The sequence below is a fragment of the Protopterus annectens genome, chromosome 7.part1 (genome assembly GCF_019279795.1).
Source record: "Protopterus annectens isolate FY-2018-M chromosome 7.part1, PAN1.0, whole genome shotgun sequence".
Classification (NCBI taxonomy): Eukaryota; Metazoa; Chordata; order Ceratodontiformes; family Protopteridae; genus Protopterus; species Protopterus annectens.
In genome coordinates this window covers 526,328,371-526,351,188 of record NC_056740.1, presented here as the reverse complement: position 1 = coordinate 526,351,188, position 22,818 = coordinate 526,328,371, and the positions used below count along the sequence as shown (strand labels likewise).

General features: G+C 44.5%; 1 long non-coding RNA gene across 1 annotated transcript in view; it reads right to left on the bottom strand.

The window, feature by feature from the left end:
• The window catches only part of LOC122807851, a 77,252-nt gene that overhangs the window by 54,242 nt on the left and 192 nt on the right, over window positions 1-22,818 (bottom strand). The gene's annotated exons all lie outside the window — the stretch shown is intronic.

The window sequence follows — 22,818 nt, the reverse complement described above, 5'->3', positions numbered from 1 at the left end:
AAACTGCTCTGCCTATACTGCCCAGGTTTCTGTACCAAACAGCAGCACTGGTCTCACCACTGTTTTGTACACCTTACTTTTTAGCTTTTTTGACTTTTTTGTCAAACACTACTCCTGACACACTGTGCCAGTTGGTTGCATCTCCTCTGATTCTAGCTTCTCTCATTCAGACTTCACTTCTCCCCAACCTCCTTCCCAGATACTTGAAGCTGTTAATTTGTTCGACTATTTTCCTATCTGTCTCAATTTTCAGATTCTTCCGATTTCCTCAATTTGCTGCCATTACAGCTGTCTTATCCGTTGTCAGTTTCATCCCATGTGCCTTCAGTGTTGCACTGCATTCCTCTACCATTTGCTGAAGTTCTTGCACAGAGTCTGCCTGTAATGCAACACTGTCTGCATAAAGCAGCTCTACTGACCTGTCCCCTCCAACCTGTTTGTTAATCTACTCCATCACAGTATGAACAGCAGTGGGCTTAGAGCTGAACCCTGATAAACACCCACTCCCACTGGGAATCCCCCTCTGCAAGACCAAACACTGTTTGTACTTGAGTCACTGGGTCCTTGTACAAAGCTTGCACTAATTCTACTAATGTTTCTGGGACTTAAGAACCAGCACAGAACTGCCCAAATCAGCTTTTCTGTGACATTGTCATAAGGTTTCTCAAAGTCTGTCAATGCCCAGTTGGACTCTTTCATACTTTCAAGCTTCTTCTAAATATCTGTCTCACTGAAAAACATCAGGTTGGATGTGTTACATTCTGATCTGAATTGCAGCTGCTTAATTCCCATCGTACTTTCTACTACATACTGTGCATTCGTTTATCAATCACTATCCAGAACTTTCATACAGTGTGACAGGAATGTGATATCTCTGTATTGCCCACAGTTGTGAATGTCCCCTTTCTTCATGAACACTGGAAATAGTATGCTTTTCCTCCAGTCACCTCTCTCTTCACAATGCTACGAGTACCTCCAGGAGCTATTTTTCCCCATCTCTCTCAACATCTTGAACATATCTACCGTGACCTCATCTAAGCCTGCTGCTTTCCCTGAGTGCTGTTCTTACTTCTTCTAGGATGGCCTCCTCCTCTCGTCTTACCATGGACTGTGTCTGAGGCAGTACATCATCTGTGGGATTTTCTTCATGAAGAAGCTGACAGAAGTACTCCTCCCATCTACCTTTGATAGTCTTGTGGACTGGTGAACACATTGTTGCTGGCATCTCTTACGAAAGATGTCTACTATCTTCTTTATCGTTCTTCTTTGCCTCAAACCCTCAGAGTTTCTTTCTGCCATCCACGGAGTCACTTTCCAGAAGTTAGTAGAATGCCTTTGATGCCTTGTTCTTTGCTATTGCAACTCCTCTCTTAGAATCTGTTAGCCAAACAGTATTCTTTCCTAGGCTGGTCTGTCTTTTCTATCTCCGACTTTTTTCTGCACTTCTCTTTCTTTTGATGACTTCCCGGACTTCTGCGCTCCACCACCAGCTTTCCTTATGTACCTTATTTTCATACTTGGCTTGGCTGCATAACTGTTCTATAGCCCTTACACATGCTGTTTTGGTGCACTACCATTCTTCTTCAACTCTGCCCATTTCCTCCTCTTCTTGAGGTGCTAGACACATGAGCATTTCCTTGAACTGCTGTGCTTTCTCACCAGTCAACTTCCAGGTCTTCAACATAGTCTCTGTTGACCTTAGAGCCTTCTCTGACCACTGCTTGTAGAGGACTGTGGCAACCAGTGGTTTATGCTGTGGCCTGACTGTTTGACTGTGGATGATTTTGCAATCTTTGATTCTACCCGTGCCCTTTCCTTACTAGGAGGAAGTCTACCCAAGCTGCTGAAATTTGTATGTGATCTTGTGACTGTCTCTCTTTCTGAATCAAAGTGTTGGCTACCATCAAGCCATATGCCAGACAGAAGTCTAGAACAGCCTCTCTCTTTATTCCTGTTACCCCACCCATGTGGACCCAGACTCTCCTAATATCCTGTTTTGTCAGCCCCACAAGCATAAACTACTGGTGGCCATAACCTCCTCATATCCTGTTCTGTCAGCCCCCAAAGCATAAACCACTGGTGGCCATAACCAGCTGCAAGCAGTAGTCAGATAAGGCTTCAAAGTCAACAGAGCCTAGGCTGAAGACATGGAAGTTAACTGAAGAGAAATGCAGATGTTCAGGGAAATACTCATGACTATAGCACCTCAGGAAGAAGAAGAGAAAGTCTCAAAGGATTTAGATCATATGATCGACATTTCAGAACATCTAACTACACAAGATTAATGTGGGGGGGGGGGGGGCAACCCCTCACCTGTTCCTAAACAAGAACGTTGCATGCATTAGGTGCAAAATGTTTCCTTGGAATACTCACTGCAATATGGACAGAGGGGCACATCTCAGGTGACTGGAGAATAAGCTAGTGTGAGTGTACAAGAACAAAGGGGATATTCACAACTATGGGCAATAGAGGCAATTAACTCATCACACCACATGAAAGTTCAGGAGATGATGATTATTAAATGAATAAGCAAAGCAGTAGCTGCTTCTGCTTCGGGCACCACGCGGCAAGAAAGACTGAGGAAGATGGCGTCGGCTGACGCTTTTATACCCCAGGCGCTCTGACGTCGGGGAAAGGGCGACATCAGCCGACGCCGGACCCAGACTTTGGAATCCGGCTGACCGAAGGGCTGCCTGAGGCAGGACAACCCATATGTGATGACTGCAGATGCATCCTTGAAGGACATCACAGTCGAGTTGGAAATTCTGAAACCTGAAGAAAACATAAGACAAGGTTCCAAGAAATCTAATTTGGATAGACAGTTAGAACTCCTGGAAACTCTGGTAGAATTACTGCAAAAAATGCACAACGACCCAATGACACAAGCAGACAGTGTTGGGACTCCCAGAAGGATTCACAGCGGGAGTGGGAATGCAGCAAGGTTCAGCTCCGAGTCCACTGTTAACAGTGTTGATCAGCTGCATCAGCAAATAGGTCAAATGAGACACATCAACAAAGCTGCTGTATGCAGACAATACGTAACTATAACCAAACTCTAAAAAACAACTTCAACAAATGACAGCAGGTCTGGAATGCAGACAAATGGGAAGAGAGTATAGACAAGACAATGATCACGACGACAAATGGGGAAATCAGAAGAAGCTGAAAACTGAAACAGAGAGGAAAGTAGTGGAAGGGGTTAACAACTTCAAGTATCTAAGAGGTGTGATTCAAGAGAAGAAAAGCCTGAATGAGGAGGTCAAAGCTAGAATCCGAGGTGCTGTACCCAAATGGCACAAAATGTCAGAGTTGTTGTGTTTGACAAAGAAAGCAGAAATGTAAGGTGTAAAAAACAATGACAAGAGCAGAGCTTTTGTATGGCACATAAGGAAGAGCAGCTGAGGAAGCTGGAGGTGATGCAGATGAAATGCCTGATATGGCTAGTAGGATGCAAACTGTGGGACAGATGAAGAAATGAGAGTACAAGAGCAGAAATCAAAGCAGCTCCAAATGCAGAGATGGTCATGAAGAGCAAATTACAAGGGTTTGGTCACATGTGCAGGAAAGGAAAAGACAATATGGTAAAGCAAACTTGGAAGAAAACAAGTAGAGATGAGGACATGCAGCCAAGAGATGGATACGTGATAAGACCTGCAACAGTTAGGCATGACTGTCAGAAAAAGATAGTACAGTGGTTCTGAATCAAGAGAGGTACCGACATTACACTCCAGCCCCAAGTAAAAATATGAAAAAAAAAATGGTTTGATAATGCAAGGCTACTGATGGTACAGGTTGGATTCTGAGACATGGGAGAAAAGCTCATCAAGACAGAGGGCTCATCCTGCAGATGATGGACTCTGTAGGCATCAAGTGTGGCTTTGTGCTGTTAACTACTAGCCCTAAAGACTGAAAGAGAACTAGGAGGTACTTCCTGGAGGCCTAGAGATTGTCCATATGGAAGCTACCAGGAGCCAGTCATCCGTAAATAGAAAGATTCTGGTCCCCTGCAATCTGAGATGCACTGCAACTTACCACTATGCACTTGGTGAATACAAAGGGCTGAAATGGAATCAAATGGAAGGGCCCAAAACTAATGACGACTAACTCCTATGCAAGATTGTGAAAACCTCCTCAACTCCTTTGCTATTCTGATATGAAGTTAGGTCAAGAATTGATGGACTACTTCTTGGGGAATTAATTGAATTAGGTCATTCAGACTGAGAATGATTCTGAGGTCCCTCACTTTCTTTGGAACTGAAAAGAAACTGAAGTAAAACATCTAACATTTGGTGGTCTAGTTGCATCTCTTGGACTGCTCTCCCTAGTAGTAGCCTTAATGTCTCTTTTCTTGTCACAGCCTTCTGACAGCATGGGATGTATGAAGGGATAAGTACTGTGGACATGGAAGGGAGATAAAGAAGGCTGAATTAACACTAGATACAACTTTCTTCCTCCATCCTATGTAAGAACCATCCATGCCAACAAGTGGAAGGACAGCTGACCCCTAACTGCCTCCAAAGTGAATCAGTTAAATAAATCTTCTTGAAGCAGACCATGGATAATTTTTCTAAGGGACTATGACATCCATGAATATAATGCTGAGGTGGGCAACCTTTGCAGACATTTCAGAAGTTGATACAACCTCTTCCAAAATACTTACTTTTTTTTTTTTGCTGCTGCTGCTGACTGTGCCTGAACTGCATTTGATGTGGACTCTGTTGCATCCATGAAAAGGGAGACTGTGCAGGATGAGTTTCAACCCAGACACCTGTTACAGTCTTGCCCACTTGGTCCTGTTTCTCCAGTTCAGCCCTTAATGCCTGTCTAAAAAGTAAAGTCCTGTCATGCAGGGCATGAATGAAACTGGCATTTGCATCTTCGTCAAATTCTGTTTGGCACAGCTTGGTGTGGTGCTCACATTTGTGCCAGTGCCTGTTGCACTACTTGAGCCAAAAGTTGCATTGTGGGTAAGGTGTTAAGCTAGAATAAATATGCAGAATAAGTTTATCATCTAGGACGATAACTACCTGGCAACCCTTCCAGAATCTTGGATGCTTCCAATGACAAATCTCTCTGGGAATCTAAGCATGTGTACCACATGGTTTATCAACCTCAAAGTGAATATGAAAAATGAAGAAACTTGCTTCCAAGTGATCCCTCATCCACAATTCTTTGCTGGGTGGATGGATACATGGATGGCACAACACTGTTATGCATGAGCCTGAGTGCATCTGCAGTCACTATGGAGACAGTGTCTGGATACAAACAAACTACAGCATTTCTCGTCTTTAGGAGGCCACTGGATCTTGCCAGACGTCTTTGGTGTGGCAGCTACTATATCAAGGTTCTTCCATCCTGACTACCACCAATCAAGGGATCTTGTTGGGTGGTGGACCACACAACAAAAAGACCTGGGAGACTGAAAGACCTCCTTCAGTATAACCCTGGATGTGGAAGGGGTATGTGGGGCCCATCCCAACTTAGCCTGAATAATTTCTACAACTTCCCCAAACATGGGTTTATCGGGGGAGATGGGGAAGAGAGACCCTCATTCTCATTTGATTACAGGGTGTGAGTGTGTGGAGGCTAGTCTAGGTGCTTCCTTTTGTAACTGCCTTTCCTTGAGATTACCAGTGATGATGACTCTTAAGCAAAGGAAAAAAAAAACATAGGCTCAGAGGAACTAACGATAACTGGATTAGATTTCCTTCATTCAATCATCAGGTTTCCACCATAGTCAAGAAATTCTTATGTTTAGCCCAGATAAGTTCCAAGGGAACATCTTCAAGCACCAAAAAAATCATTCTACCACTGTACGCTTCCCCTATCCAACCCATCAATGAATACATGTCAAGCAGAGCACCTCTTTGGCCCTCTTCAAAAGGAACCTTGATGACTGGATGAGAGATAGGAAATTCACTGCGGGGATCACGTCAGTCACCCTGCTAGATAGGGGTCCAGGAAAGTAAATACTGTGGGAAGACATAGCCAGGGAATTGTTATGGCTAGGCTTGTATAGGCCCTAGGGCCGATAGCCTAGTACCACCCTATGAACCTATACAAGGCCCCCCTTTGATATGTACAAATCCAAGCATATAGCTCAAGTGGAAAGAATCTAAAGATTTTTAACCACGAAAATTAAAGGTCTTAAATCATGCAACTACTCCTGTAGATTAGCATGACTCTCCTTGTACTCAATAGCCTACCGGTTGCTGACAGGTGACCTGTGTTTTGCTTTTTGAGCAATGAAGGACCCGATCCTGTTTGACCTCCTATTCCTTCTCAAAACCAGTGGCTGTACCATCACCCATACTAACTACTTAAATCTGCACCAACAAACTAAACTCACACGTATTCCTAGCCTGTGTACTAAGTTACCACTACAGATCAAAAAGTGTTACCCTGGCTTTGTTTAAGGCTAGTCTTGATAACTGGATGGGTAGACACAAATTTACACCAGGGTTGTCACTTATGACCCTGCTGAATTTGGGTGGTGAACACTAAAAAGTGCTTGAAAAGGGTGGCAAGAACTTTTAAGTTTGTCTGCTTAAAGGTGTACATGACTTGGCATCTTATGTTCCCCGTGAACTCTTTGCTCTATATGTTCCTATGGTGAAGGCAGTGTAAACAAAATACTTCTCAAAAATGAGCTTCCTCTGGACACTAAGCACTTTCAGTGATGATCCCTTGGGGGAGATGGATTTTTGCCTTTACATTTTCTGAATTCTTTGCAGTCTTTTTTTTTTTTTTACCATGACTGTCAAATGACAACAAAACTGCTACCTCGAAATGAACCAACAAAAGCAATGCAATGAAAATGCCAGCTGCTGCCACAATACCTCTGAAGCAAGTGATTATAGCTGTCTAGAAAAAATATTAGCAAATTCGCAATGTAACTAGCCAAATCACTGTCAAAAATCAAACTACAGAAAAAGAAATATAGAAATATGTGACATGAATGGTGATGGAGGAGAGGTGACAGTATCATACTCTAACTGTACGAAAGTAAAGAAAAGGAAGAAACAACCCGCTCAAACAGTGCTCGTTATCTCTCTGTCAGATAGGTGTGCGCGCACATACATGCACACACACAATATAAAAACTACAAGAATTTACCATGAAACAACAGAAAAGGCACTGATAGCTTAGGGCTGAAGAGATGTGGAGAAAGGATCCTTCTTCAAGGTATGTTATGGATAAAAGGGACAGGCTGCGATAGCCAAGGAAAAGTTCTCATACATGGACCAAGTCCTATCAGCCTTAGTCCTGAAGTGATGAGGGTGGAACTACAATAATAGATCCACTGATGGAGGAGTCGGTGTAACACAGGTGTACAGTGCAAACATCAACACTGCAGACTTAAGCAACACTGGCTTCAGCAGAAACATCCACAAGGCCAATACAAACATCCTCAGGACCAGAGATGAATTCTGTGGATCACTAGAAAAGTTTTGGTATCCTTGGTTGCGAGCAGAACACTGCTATAGAGTCTCTATAACCCCGACAGAAAAAGGCACTGGGAAGGGTTGAGGAAAGCTGACTACCTGTCATAATCCAAGTCAGAAACAGCAGTTAGACAGAGTTGTATCTCTTGGCAAAGTAGGCATGGAGCACAAAACCTGACAAACCTCTTTATGAGCATCAATGTCAGACAGGTGGTAGAAACGTAACAGTTAGAGACTTGCATAAAAGCCAAAGTAGGAGATCTTTCTAAATAACTGTTCAAGTTTTCATAGCTTGATGAAAAACAGGACAAGTAGCTGACCTAGATGTATGATCTTCCGTCATTTTAGACTTCTTGACAGAATGTGTGCTCATTGCTTATGGATTCTTCAAGGCAGAGGAGGTGGAGGTGATATAATTTTCTTTGTATAGTGGTGTTTTTTCATGAAAAAACAGTTTAAGTTGTTTGCTATGTTTTTAATACACAAACTAAATCATCAGCAGGCAGAACAATGTTGGGTGTTGTGTTCTTCAACCAGGCAGAATACATGATGCTCATTTGTATTCAGTGCGGAACTTTTTCTTCCTGCAGAGACACCTTTTACATTAGCAATCCACTCTGACAACAAAGGATAGGCAAAAACTCGCAATACAGAAATGGGGAAAGGGGCTCGTAATAACTCAAGAATAACTAAACAAATTTAGAATTTTTTTTTTTGGTCAGATGCAAGGACCTGAATGAGTGGGTTAGACACAAAGGGAATTAAACATTTTGGGGAAAAACATAATAACTAGAGTATAGATTACACCAACAGGGAGCTGAAAATAAGAAAAGAAAAAAAAAACACAAACAGAAACAGAAAATAAGCAAGCACTCAACTTTGGAAAAAATGCTTTGTTTAATAAATGAAAGTCTGAGACAGTGTTATTTTGCCTGAGCTGAAGCACGGTAATGAAGATATGGAAAGGCAAGGAACTGTGGCTTATAGGACAGAGATAGGCCATGCTGCATGGAAACCTTTAATTAACAAGTGGTGCCAATGACTCTTGGCATTACTTCTGCGTTACTGAGGATGGACCTTCTCTGTATCTAACAAATGTGTTTTACTCGGATGTAATGCAGTCTTACTAGTTTATATAACCAACACACTTCTGTAGGCCATGCCTACAAAAAAAAAAAAAAAAAAAATCACAGGATTCCTATTTGTAGTGTGTTGACGCAGTCATATGGAACTGCTAGTGCTTTGAGTATAAACAGATGTCAAGATATTCTAAATAAAAGTGCACAGTATGGGCCTCAAACTTAAGATGGTAATCAGAAAGCGATATTTAAAAGAGACAGGGAGATATATTTGACAAACTAACCCAAGAGAGGTGGCTTAGTCCTCTGAAAACTGGGCAGTAGTTTATATGAAACATGCATGGAAGACCTAATGATTGTAAGCCTAAGTATGGCAATCCTGATGCCTTATATAAGCAAAAATAAAGCAATCCATCCATATGTTTATGCAAACTGTACATCTTTGTAACACAGATTTGATTTAATGCCACTTAACAGACAGCAGTATATCTTCACTGTTTAAGACAAATGAGCTGATGAGATTGATTTTCATCATTTTTACTGTACTTTGCGTGACACTGAGCAAATCGTCTCTCATATGACAACTTCCCATTACTGTTAAAAAGCTAAACACTACTCAGTCAGAACACTGGTGACTCAGAGAGCAGAACATATACATTCCATTACTACCTAGAAATATCAAGGGGAGGCACTACATGCTTGGACACCGATTTCCGGTTTTCAAAAAAAATGAACTTCTGTTTTCATGAGGTGAAATCAGGGAAATATACTAGTGTTTTTTTAAATGTAGTTTCTGGTCATTACAGGGATTTCATTCAAACTTTTTTCTGCATAGAGATTTACTGAAAATTAAAACACTGTAGGCACACAGCACTCAATAATACACTCAGACAGTCGAAATTCAGAATTTACCAGCATTTTCCCAGGAAAGAATGAAAATCAGTGTCACTGTCTATACAACATTAGTTGGCTAATGTTCCCTGGGGTGGGACTTGTCTGTCTCGATTAATACGATGACACCATGAATAAATCAGCAAATTAAGTAGTACAATGCTGGAAGGCTGCCTGAAGTTGTGTTCTGCTATTTTATGAACATACTTGTAATAAAATGTTCACAAGGCATGCAACATTATTTTGGAATGCAAGGAAAATGTGAAATGTTCAAATTCTCTGGTCTAAAAACTGAAATGAACATTTGAATTAAATAAAGAAGGTCTTCAGAATAACAACAGGATTACTGCACCTGTCTCTGGTGTTTGTGTTTTTTTAATGTGTGATTTGTACTTTTTTCCTCTCCTAAAGATAGACTAGGTAATATTTATACTGTGTTAAATTAAATGCAATATCCATTATATCTGCTCTAGAAAAAAAAATCAAAATATGGTTTTCTGGGAAAAAAAAAAAAAAAAAAGTGAGCCACAGCTTTTCAAGCAAAAACACAACTGGCATTAGGATACCATAGCTTTAAATTTCCTGGTTGTCTGCATTTTGATTGGTTTGTTGAAGCAACAGCAACTAAATTACTTAGACGCTGTGTACCAAATCTAGTAACTAAATTACTTATGTTATATACCATAATAAGAAGTTATGTACCTACCATAACGTTCCATGTTAGTTGTCTTCTTCTCGCCTTCTTTCTTGCTGGATGGGTTCGGAGCCGATCCTTGGCTCCGACTCGGCCAATACTAAAGCTTGAGAGCTAATTCCACCGGCTCGAGGCTCCCCTATATCCCACAATGCTAGGCGGTAACTACTCAGATCTCGTTTGATAGCTATACCAAGCAACCCTAGTCTCCATAGAATGGAGAAGGGAAACCCACCTCAAAACAACCTGCGTGAAAGGTATTGCAGACCTAAGAAAGGAGAAAAGGAGGTGGAAGAACGTGTGGGAATGACTACTTCCAGAGGAAGAACACAAACTGAATTCCTGTCGCAAGAAAGAAGGCGAGAAGACGACAACTAACATGGAACGTTATGGTAGGTACATAACTTCTTAATGTTAAGTTGTCTATCTCGCCTTCATTCTCGCTGGATGGGACTGCGTCCCTAGCACCTTATCCCAGGTGGCCTATCGGAACAGTCTCTTGAGAACAGTGGAACCAAAGTTGGCACGGCTTCTGGAAACCATGTCCAATTTGTAATGTGAAATGAAGGTATTAGGAGAAGCCCAGGTGGCTGCTGCACAAATGGAATCTATTGGCAGCCTATCCTGAAAAGCTACGGATGTAGCTAATGCCCTAGTTGAATGAGCTCTAGGTCTTGAGGGTAGTTTTTGACGTCTGATCTCATAGATGAAGGTAATTGTAGAGGTGAGCCATCTAGAGAGGGATACTTTAGTAACAGGAAGGCCCAATTTCCCTTCCGCATATGACAGAAACAATTGATCAGATTTCCTGAATTATTTAGTCCTGTCTAAGTAATATCTAAGTTGGCGATGAACATCCAAAAAATGTAGCTTTTGTTCCGACCTGTTTGAATAATTAGGGAAAAAGACGGGGAGATCAATAATTTGGTTTAGGTTTACGTGAGAGGAAATTTAGGTAAAAAGGATGGATTAGTATGGAGGGATACCCTATCTTTGTGAAACACTAAGTAAGGAGGACGACTGCACAGAGCATGGAGTTCAGATACCCTTCTCGCTGAAGTTATAGCTACCAGAAAAAGTGTCTTCCAAGAAAGCAACTTCAGAGAACATGAAGCCGCCGGTTCAAAGGGGGGAAGGATTAAGGATGCCAGAACCAAGTTCAAATCCCATTGAGGCGGGGGATCTTTGATTGGAGGTTTGAGAAGAAATATGCCCCTTAAAAAGGCTTTACAGAGTTTGTGAGCCATGATGCTAGACTCCGAGACACCAACATGAAAATTAGATATGGCAGCCAATTGAACTCTAATGGTAGATGCAGATGATCCTAAATGAAAGAGTTCTGCTAGAAAGTCTAGAATAGACTGGATAGGTGCAGTAAAGGGATCTATGTTTTTTGATGTTGCCCAAAAAGAGAAGCGTTTCCATTTGCTACTATAAATCATCCAGGTAGAAGATTTATGAGAGGCTATCAAGATATCTCGGACAGAGTGAGATATTGAGGGAAGACTGGCTAAGGTTGGAATCGGAGAAACCACGCTGTGAGGTTTAGAGAAAGCAGAGATTGGTGCAGCTGACCCGATTGGTGGGTTAACAGATCTGGTATTGGGTCCAGATGCCAAGGCTGCTCCAAAAGGTAACTATGAAGAAACAGAAACCATATCTGTCGAGGCCAGTAAGGGGCAATGAGGATCATTGTTACTCTCAAAGCGATGGCTTTCTGAATTAGTTGAGATATCAGTGGAAAGGGGGGAAAGGCATATAGAAGTCCCCGGGGCCAATCGTGGACTAGAGCGTCTCTGGTGGGATGGCCTGGTAACGGGAAGAGAGTGAAGAAGCCGTGACACTTGCTGTTTTGGGGAGTAGCAAAAAGATCGCAGCAAGGCTGGCCCCATCTTTGGAATACTTCTTCTAGAACTGATTTCTTTAGAGACCACTCGTGGGGCATGAGAATTGCCCTGCTCAACTTGTCTGCAATAACGTTGGATTTCCCGGGAATGTGCATTGCTATCAGAAAACACTGAGAAGAGATCGCCCATTGCCAAAGTCTGAGTGCCTCTAGACATAAAGGGTATGATCTGGTTCCGCCTTGTTTGTTGATGTACCACACTACGGACATGTTGTCCGTCTGAATTGCAATAGTCCCAGTGGGAAGAGAGTCGTGAAGGGCTTGCAACGCTAAAAGCACTGCTCTCATCTCTAAGACGTTTATGTGCAAGTGGCACTGGAAAGGTTGCCACGTGCCTTGGACGGTCCTGCCCTGATAATGCCCCCCACCCGATCAGGGAGGCGTCTGTTGTCAACGTGGCGACTGGGGGGGGGGGAGAGTGAAGGGTCTTCCTCGGAGAACTTGAGGTGATGTGATCCACCAAGACAGTTGATTCTTGCATGATTGAGTTATCAATATGGTATGGGACATCGGGAGCTGTTGAAAGGACCATTGAGTAAACAGCATCCATTGGAGGATCCTCATGTGGAAGCGAGCTAAGGGGAGAAGGGGAATAGCTGCTGCCATGAGTCCTAACACCTTCAAAACTAGTCTGGCTTTGACTTTGCTGCATTGTAAGAGAAGGGAAACTTGTTTTCGAATGTCTGACACTCTCTGCTCTGTGAGTCCGGCTGAAAGATTGAGTGTGTCTAAGGTGGCGCCTATAAAGGTAATAGATTGACAAGGCGACAAGGCAGATTTTTCGAAATTTATTGAAATGCCTAGAGCTTGGCAAGATTGGATGGTGAAGTTCCTGGATAGAAGAAGCTGATGTCTGGTGGTGGCGGTAAGGAGCCAGTCGTCTAAATATGGAAACACCTGGAATCCTTGACGTCTCAAGTGAGCTGCGACCACTGCCATGCATTTGGTAAACACACGGGGGGCTGTAGTGAGACCAAAGGGCAGGGCCCTGAAATGGTTGTGACTGGCTCCCAGCCTGAAGCGGAGATATCTCCTGGAGCGTCTGTTCATCTTGATGTGGTAGTACGCATCCTGAAGATCTATCGAGCACATCCAATTGTCCTGACCCAAGAAGGGTAGAATGGACTGTAGCGTGACCATCCTGAATTTTGTTTTCCTGACATACTTGTTTAAGTAGCTGAGATCCAGTATGGGTCTCCAGTCCCCTGTTTTCTTTGGTACCAAAAAGAATTTGGAGTAGATTCCGGATCCTTGCTGGTCTGCTGGGACTGATTGGATAGCTCTTTTTGATAGCAGCTTTGAAATTTCTAATGCTGCTTGTTCCCTTAGACTGGGTGGAACGTCTGGAAGGGATCTTTTGGGTTGAACATCTGGAAGGGATCTTTTGGGTTGGGATGGGATGTGAATAAAGGGAATTTTGTAACCCTCGGATATGATTGACTGTACCCATTTGTCTTGAGTAAGGGAAAGCCAGGCTTTTGGGTACAGGGATAACCTTCCCCCGACTGCCTCCGAAGGTGGACAGCCGGGCAGCCCCTCAGGGATGCTGAAAGGGTTTATCAGAGAACATTTCTCTGCTACCCTGGTTTTGCGGACCTCCTCTGCCTCTAGGGCGGCGTCTATTATTATTCCCCCCTCTGCCTCTAGAGGGGAATCGACCTTGTGCGTCAGATGAGACTCCCTGGGATTGTTTACAGAACCACATCTTTCCTCCCCTCTGACCTTTGGGATAGGGTCTAGAAGGGGTAGAAAAACTGACTCCTACGGCAGAGAGAGTCTTACCTTCTACCTCACACCTGGTCAATGTATCTTTCACCTGTGGACCACACAAGGATGATCCATCAAAGGGAGAATTGGTGAAGGACGCCTTGAAAGGGTCCACAAAGTTGCACAGCCGCATCCAGGCGTGACGTCGTAAGGCAACACCTGTGCCTGTGGCTCTACTCGCCCCATTCGCAGCATATGAGACAAGCCACATGGAGGAGTTAACGATGGAATTCAGGGTTGCCAACTGGGAGTTCATTCTGTCTTGGAACCCCTCAGCTGTAGGATCCTTTACCACTTCACCCATATCCTTGAGTAAATCTCTCTGGAGACGAGTGAAGTGGCATAAGTAGTTCAGCAGCCGCATTGAAAAGGTCGCTGATGAGAACATCCGCTTGCCGTACCTGTCCATGGTCCTAGATTCCTTATTAGGAGGATGGACAGGAACCGAAGGATCGGCTAACTCCTTCTTAGTGGCCGCAGCCACCACCATGGCATCAACGAGGACACCTTTGGATAAAAAATCTTTATCTCTACGGGCAGTAATAAAAATTTAGATGGCCTCCTTGGGGTGGGTTCCACTGAATCAGGAGCCGTCCAGGCCTTCCTTGCCACCACTTCCATAAGGGGGTCAAAGGGAGGGGACACCCAGGAGGTAGAAGGGCGAGAGCCAAACGCCTCAAGATACACTGACTCATCCTCCGAAGGGTTAAGGGCTGGCCAGTTCCCCCTCTGTTTCAGGATCTCAAGGATGTCAGCAAAGGAGACATCCTCAGAGGGGGATCGAGGGGAACCTTCAGATTCCTCTAAGTCAGTGTGAGAGGTAATAGACTCAGAGGAGTCAATGTGCTTCCTCTTGCACTGCCTCTTCCTAGGGGGATCTCCTACCGGGTCAGGAGAGGCCTCGGAAGAGGAGGAAATTCCCAATGGGGAAACTTGAGGAGTTGGCTCTCTGCGGTCTAATGCAAGGGGGTGGGTAGAAATCACCGCAGGCACTGTAGATGGAGGGGCTGACAGAGCCGACTGTGGGGCAGACCCTGGTTCTAGCACGCTCTGCATGACCTTGAAGGCACCCCTATCAGGCAAGGCCGGAGGTCCCCGCTCCGAAGAGACAAGGACCCCCCCCGGCACTGACAGGGACAGCTCCGAAGCCGATGTCGGAGCCGAACTCACCAGCGCAGAAGCCCCAAGAGGGAGAATGGGGTCGGACAAGGGTCAGATGCCACTCGCCCCCTCGGAGCCGACGAGGGAAGCTCGGCGCCGAGATCCCTCCAAGGAGGAGATCAGAGCAGATGACGGAGCCGAAAGGGAAGGTATCGGATCAGACGCACCGACAGTCATGGCTCCGACAAGCCCTGGCTCCGAACTCAAAGGAGTCGGAGGAGGAATATATTGGGGAACAGAAATAGCCACTGACTGCTGAGTCGGGCTATGCAGCATTTGGGCCAGTGCCTCGGACATGAGAAGTCTACTCACTACCCTTTGCAAATTGTGGTCAGATATCCTGGAAGACCGTGAGGAATGTGTTCTATGGCTCCGTTCAGAAAGAAGAGGGGATCCTGGCACCGAGTGCACGGAGCTGATAGAGGGGGATCTAGATCTCTTCCTAGAATGTTGCTCCGATAAGAGTATCGGAGCCAACGGAGTTTTATCAACCTCGGCTCCAGCCGTAGCCGAGGTAACAGTATGAGGCTTGGAAACATCGGCTCCGGCCGGAGCCGATGTCGAAGCAGACTTTACCTTTCCAGAAGTCGACTCAGAAACCGGAGCCGACTGTTTGGAAGTTTTAGAAGGCTTCCCCGACACAGACTGAGTCGGGGGGCCTTCAGGCTTTAATAAGCCACGCAAAATTAATTTATTCTTGCGTTCCTGCAGGACTCTAGGGCTAAAACCATGGCAAACAGCACAAGAGTCCTGCAGGTGCAAAGGTCCCAGGCAATACACACAAGAAGTGTGACCGTCTGTCAGAGACATTTTCTGACAGCACGAGTCACACTTCTTGAAGCCTGAGACCTTCGAATCCTTAGACATAATAAAAGGTCCAAGAAAAACACAGACACACACACACACACACACACACACACACACACACACACACACACACACACACACACACACACACAGGCCTTAATTAAAAATAAAATACCAGTCACACAAGGGGACTAGAAGGGGCCTAAGGCCTAAAACTAAAGGGAAATAAAAGAAGGAATTAAGGGCAACAAAGTTGTCGAACCAGGAAAAGGGGTATTTAAAACTAAAGGTTTTAGTGAAAGAGAGAGTACTAGGGGTCTAAGATTGAAAATTTTAGAATTAAATCTTTGACTAACCTGCCAGAGCCGGTAGAAAAGCACCTCGTCAGCTAAGCGGCACACGAGATCTGGGTAGTTACCGCCTAGCACTGTGGGATATAGGGGAGCCTCGAGCCGGTGGAATTAGCTCTCGAGCTTTAGTATTGGCCGAGTCGGAGCCGAGGATCGGCTCCGAACCCATCCAGCAAGAATGAAGGCGAGATAGACAACATCTTGGCATCTGTGTTGTCCAAGTTCATTCTTCCTCACGAATGGGTCCTAGGATCTGATCTCAGATCCAACTTGGCCACTTCACAAGATTTATGATCTCAGCCTTGAGCTCCTTCCTCTCCCATAATGTCTCACTTTTCCCCTAAATGCCAAGATTGAGTTTGCAACTTTACAGACAGTTATCTACAAGAAGAGATGGGTAGCAACATAACATTACCATAATCTGGAGCTCAAACCAGGAACCCATGGGTTCCTAAATTCCTCTACAAAGCTCTCAACAGTTTAGGATGGGGATGGATGGGTGGGATGTGAGGAAGAATTAAATTAGACAACACAGATGCCAAGTTATGGTAAGTACATAACTTCTAAATCTGATGTTGTCCATTTCATATTTCCTCACTGATGGGTCAGAGTCCCTAGCTACATTAATCTTGGGTGGTCCTCATAGAAAGATATGCCAGAGCACCACTGAGTGAAAGGATGCCATGTTCCTGGAGACAATATCCAGTTTACAATGTGATATAAATGTATGTGACTTGGACCAAGTCGCTGCTGCACAAATCTCATCAACAGACGTTCTTGCTGAAAAAGCAGAAGAGGTGGACATTAACCTAACAGAATGAGCTTTTGGTGGACAACATAGCTGCATGCCTTTCAAAGAGAAGACAGTAGAAATGCAATCAGTAATCCACTTTGCTAGTGTGATTTTGGACACTGCCTGGCCTAGTCAATCATGTGAAAAAGACAAAAACAGCTCGGATTTTCTATGTCCATTTGTCCTGTGTAGGTAGAAATGCAACCTTCTATGAACATCAAGCAAGCGTAACATATATTCCCCTTGTTGGAATGATTTGAGAAGAAAACTGGTAGATGAACGGACTGGGTAATATTTGCTTCCATGGCGACTTTAGGCATAAAGGTAATATTCTTTCTTAAAGAAACCCTATCTTTGAAAAAGGTGATACAAGGTGGTTTGGATGACAAAGCTTGTAGTTCAGACACTTGTTGCTGAAGTAGTGGCCACAAGAAAAATGGTTTTCCAAGATAGAAACTTCATGTCACAGGAATCAGCAGGTTCAAACGGCTTCCGAGTGAGACCATGAAGTACAATGGTGAGGCCCCAAGGAGAAGAAGGATTCTTTATAGGGGGTCTAAGTAGGAAAATCCTGTTCATAAAAGCCTTACATGTTGAAAGAGAGCAAGAAGAAGAATCTTTCCCTACATGAAAACTGGCAATCACTGCCAGTTGCAGCTTTATGGTGAAGAAACTGGAACCCTCTCGGAAAACCAAACTTAGGAACATAAGTATAGCTGAAATAGGAGCTGAAAAAGGATTGATATTCTCTTCCGCTGCCCAAATTGAGAATCTCTTCAACTTGCTATTATAAACCTTTTTTGTGGAAGGCTTCTGAGAAACAAGGATAATCTCTTGGACCGGGAAAGCTAGCCTGGACTTTCGTAGAATCATTGGAAATGGAGAAACCAAGCAATCAGTCTTAGGGATCTGAGACTGGAAACGTATCTGCTCTGACGAATGGGAAATTAGATCTTTTCTGGGATTTAACATCCATGGAGGATATTTGATGCAAGACCATAGGAAGGGGAATCACACCTGCTGAGGCCATTAGGGGGTGATGAAGATCATGGTACTCTTTAGCCTGTTGGCTTTCTGTAGTACTTTCAGAATCAGGGGTATTGGAGGGTAAGCATACAGGAGACCTGGAGGCCAATCGTGGACTACAGCATCCCTCGGTAACTCCCCAATCAGAGAGATCAGAATGAAGTACTTGCTGCACTTGTTGTTCAGGGGAGAGGTAAAGAGGCTGGAGCAGGGTTGACCCCATTGGCTGTATATTTGGTTTGCTAATGACTAATTCAAGGACCACTTGTGGGGACTCAGGATGGATCTGCTTAGCCTGTCGGCCAGTACGTTGGTCTCCCCAGGAATGTGCATTGCAAAGAGAAAGTGCCTTGAAGAGGTCACCCATTCCCACAATCTCATAGCCTCTCTGCACAATGGGTATGAATGAGTTCCCCCCGTTTTTGATGTACCAGACTACTGCCATGTTGTCTGTATGAATTACTATTGTTCCCTGAGGGAGGCAGTAGTGAAAGGCTTGCAACATCAGGAGAACCAGCCTCTTTTCTAGGGCATTTATGTGCAATTTGGTCTCTATAGCGGACCACATGCCTTGGACCAATCTCCCCTGATAATGCACCCAATGACAGGAACAGATAGGGGCTGGTACAAGATGGATCACTGGACCACTACAGTCCATTGTAGCAGTCGCATGAAGAACCTTGCCAATGGAACTAGAAGTATGGCAGCTGACATAGATCCTAGGGATCTCAGGACTAAATGTGTAGTAGAGTGGTCATATCCAATAACGCTTGCACTTGTTGTCTTAGACATATTAAATGCTGCAGAGGTAAATGCAGCTATCTGCACGATCGCATTCAGTTGCGTTCCTACAAACTCTTATGTTTTGCACTGTGGAGGGTTTTGACTTTGCTAAGTTTATTGCGAATCCCAGTTGACTGAAGGTTTGTAGCAGGTACTGAGTGGCTTGAAGCGGATGCCTTGTTGGTGCAGTTAGAAGCCAATCGTCCACATGTGGAAACACATGGAATTCTCGCAGTCTCAAGTGAACTGCCACCACTGACATGCATTTTGGTAAACAACCAGGGGGGCGGTGGTGAGTCCAAAGAGCAGTGCTCTGAATTGGTAATGATTGGCTCCCAACCAGAAGTCTGTCTGTCTCCTGAAGAGCTTGTTTATCTTGATATGATAGTATGCATAATGGACATCTATGGAGCACATCTAATAGTCTTTCCGCAACAGTGGTAGTATGGACTGAACCATAACCATGTGGAACTTCAACTTCTTAACAAATAGGTTCAGACTGCTCAGATCCAAGATTAGTCACATGTCCCCTGTCTTTTTTGCTACCAAAAAGAAGCATGAATAGGTTCTGCATTCTTGCTGTTCAGTCTGAACCTCCTGGATGGCATTCTCCCCCTCTGACTGGGTATTCAGGGAGATTCCTCTTGAGGCTTGCTGTCATTTAAGTTTGTGCAGGTATCTAGGTGCAGTGAAAATCTGCCCCTGACTGCCTCCAGAGTAGAACAGTCAGCCAACACTTCAGGAGTGCTGGTAGAACCTCTCAGAGAAAGGTTCCCCAAAGCCTTGAGTCTATGGACCCCCTCTGTCTCTAGGGTAGTGTCTGCCATTATGTCCTCTTCCTCTGTCCTTGGAAGAGGAATCTTCTTGGTACTCTGGGAAAGAACCTTGAAATTTTTCAGAACCACATCGTCTTCCCATTCTGTTAATTCCTGGAAAAGGTCAGCTGGGAGAAGAAAACGATCCCTACAGCAGATATGGTCTTTCTCTCCTGCTGCGAATAAGAGAGTTTCTTTAACCGATGACCCAAAAACAGAAGAACTGTCAAAGGGGGCATTGATGAAAGACACCTTAAAGGGTTCCTCCAAACCATAAAGCCTCATCCAAGCACATCTTCTGAGGGCTATGCCTGTACCGGCTGCTTGTGAGGTTCCCTCTGCAGCATTAGAGTTCAGGCTCATTGGAGGAATTAGATATGGAAGAAACAGTGACCAACTGGGGAGATACCTTCTTGAGGTCCTCCTCTGACAAGGACTCTGACAGAGTTGATAAGTGCCCTAACCAGATCTCTCTGTACACGTGTGAAGTGTGCCAAGTAATTCAATGCTCTCAGTGTAGCGGTAGCTGAGGCACAGACATGCTTCCCATGTCTGTCCAAAGCCCGTGACTCCTTATTTGGGGGGGTGGACAGTGGAGCTCTGTTCTGCTAGCTCCTTCATGGTTGCTGCTGCCTCCACAATGGTATCAAGTGAACTAGGGTGTGTACAGTGGAGCTCTGTTCTGCTAACTCCTTCATGGTTTCTGCTGACACCACAATGGCATCAACTGGAATACCCTTGCAGCAGTGTAAGGAAATCAGCAGGCGGGCTGAGGTACTTATCCGCATGCTTGGATATGGGCTCCACTATGGCTGGCTCTTTCCATGCCCAGCGGGAAATTAAACCAATAAGTTCATCCACAGCCCTGTCCCGACCGCCTTCAGAAAGACTGACAACTCAGAAGTAGGGGGTTGGGATGACCATCCACCCTTCTGTTTCAGGATCTCTAAAATATCCCGAAGGAGATGTCATAGAGTGGAGATAGGGGGCCTCCTTCATCGAAGTTGGTATTGTCTGTCAATGACGCCAAAAGGGAGTCCAAGTGCTTCCTCTTGCACGGTCTCTTCTGATAAACCTCCCCATAGGATGTTCAGGGGAGGAATTGGAGGACAGGGGGACCCCCTGCAGGGGATGGGCCTGAAGGCTCTCCTGGAGGGGCTGACTACAGACAGGATGAATGGGTCCAAAACTTGGATCAGCCGGTGAATGGGTAGGATCAGAGGGGAGAGGAGACGCATCTCGAACCATGCAGAAAGTGCTCTCTGCCACCCGAAAAGCAGACGCACCCAGGGAAACTCTACCCCTCCCCTCCGGCACCAAAGTCATCAAAGGAGGAAAAAGCAGAATCAACTCCACAGATGACACCTCCGCATAGCACCGGACTCAATTTGTCAAGGGCTGAAGCCCCAAGGGAAAGAGATGGATCCAACAAGATCAGAGATGAGACCAACCCTGCAGATTTGCTGCTGATGACTTGGATCCGGGACACACACTGCTCCGAAAGTATTGAAGCACAGCTGGTCTGAGACACTGACCCAGTCGAGGAAAGGTATATCTGTGGCTCCAAAGACAGCTCTGTTGGGTAAGCCAGATCCTGGAGTTCCGAAGTAACAGGTCAGAATGGAAGAGGAATTTGCACTGTGGGAGTTGGAGCTCTAATGGATCCAGTATAGGATGGAGACATGAGAATCCCCAAGTGTATCTGAGCCTTGATAAAACTCCACATCATCCTGTCCATATCTGTGTGGGACAGCTGAAAGGATCTAGAGGAGGCATAAGAGTGATTAGATTTTTGCAGGAGACTGACTGGTCCAAGCCACTGGAGCCGAGGACAGTGATTGGTTGTGAATTGGCATACGATTCTGAGACCACCAATCCAAGGGCTTTGGATCTAAGGAGGACTTGCTCAGAGATGGTGAGCTGTGTATACGTATAATGTCTGAGGGATCTGGAGGGGAGCTCACACCTGATGTATTAGGATTTGATAATGTCCGGATCCGGGGAATAGTCTTGGTTAGTTCCAGTTCCACTGTATCCAAGGAGCCTTTAGGATCCACTGACAGCTAGATGTCTGCAGGATCCGAAGCAGCTGGATCGACAACTTTGGCCTCTTCTCTGGTACAGAGGACGTAGCCCCCAGGGATTCAGAAGGAGTATGCCTCTTCACTTCCTTGGAAGAAGTAGATTTCACAGGGGCTTGGGCCCCAGAAGTCGGAAACAGATCCTTTAGAATAAGCTAGTTTCTACAGTCTGAAAGGCCACGTGAGTTAAAGGCTGCACAAATATTACAATCAACCTCTAAATGCCCCGGACCAAGACAACAGACACACCTCTTGTGGGCACCCGAATTCGTAATTTTGTGCCCAGAAGAGATTTAAACACTGTTTATTTTTCAGACAACTGACACACACACACACACACAAACACACACACAAACACACACACAAACACACACACAAACACACACACAAACACACACACACAAACTCTCTTAGAATTAAAAGCTACCTACAAAAGAAAGATACCAGGAAAGTTTTTTTTTTTGAGAAAAAGAGAAAGAAGAAGAAGAAAGATAACAACAGCCTTACAGGGGAAGAAAGTGTGTAGGGGGAAGGGGCAAAACCCAAACATCCGCAAAAAAACTAACTAACACAGAGGGAGGTTTAAATAAAGTAGGAAGGATTTAGAAGAAATTCAGCGAAACTGGATAGCAAAAGGGTGACCAAAAAAATAGAAACAGTTTACTTATCCACTCAAGGCAACAGAAATGCTTCTGTGCTGGAAGGCGGCAAATGAGATCTGAGGAGTTAGGGGAGAAGTAAGGCATTATGGAAGAGGGAGGAGCTTGAAGCTCAGATTACTGGTCTTGTGTTGCAGCCGAGTTGGATCTGGGAATGGATACTAGGACCCATAAATGCTGAAGAATAAAATGGATAACATCAAACTGGAACATTTAAACACAGCTCCAAATGTTGATTTGTGATTAGTGTATAAATTGCAATTAACGGATTGTAGGTGTGATTTGTAAACCAATGCTCAAATCATAACATATCCTTGTAAACCCATTAAAGGGTGGTGAAAAGTGATGGCAGAGGTAGGGTTTTGGCAGAATTCACTACTGCACCTGCTGGTGATACTACAGAGAGTACATACTACAGCAAACTCAACCCTTAAAAAAATCCAGTTAGAAGGTTATTGTTACACGTAACCATTATCACCAGGGGCAGGAAATATCAAATCACCAATAGTTTTCCTTGGTAAAACTGGGGTGATGTTTAATTTCTACCTATAAAATGCTTAA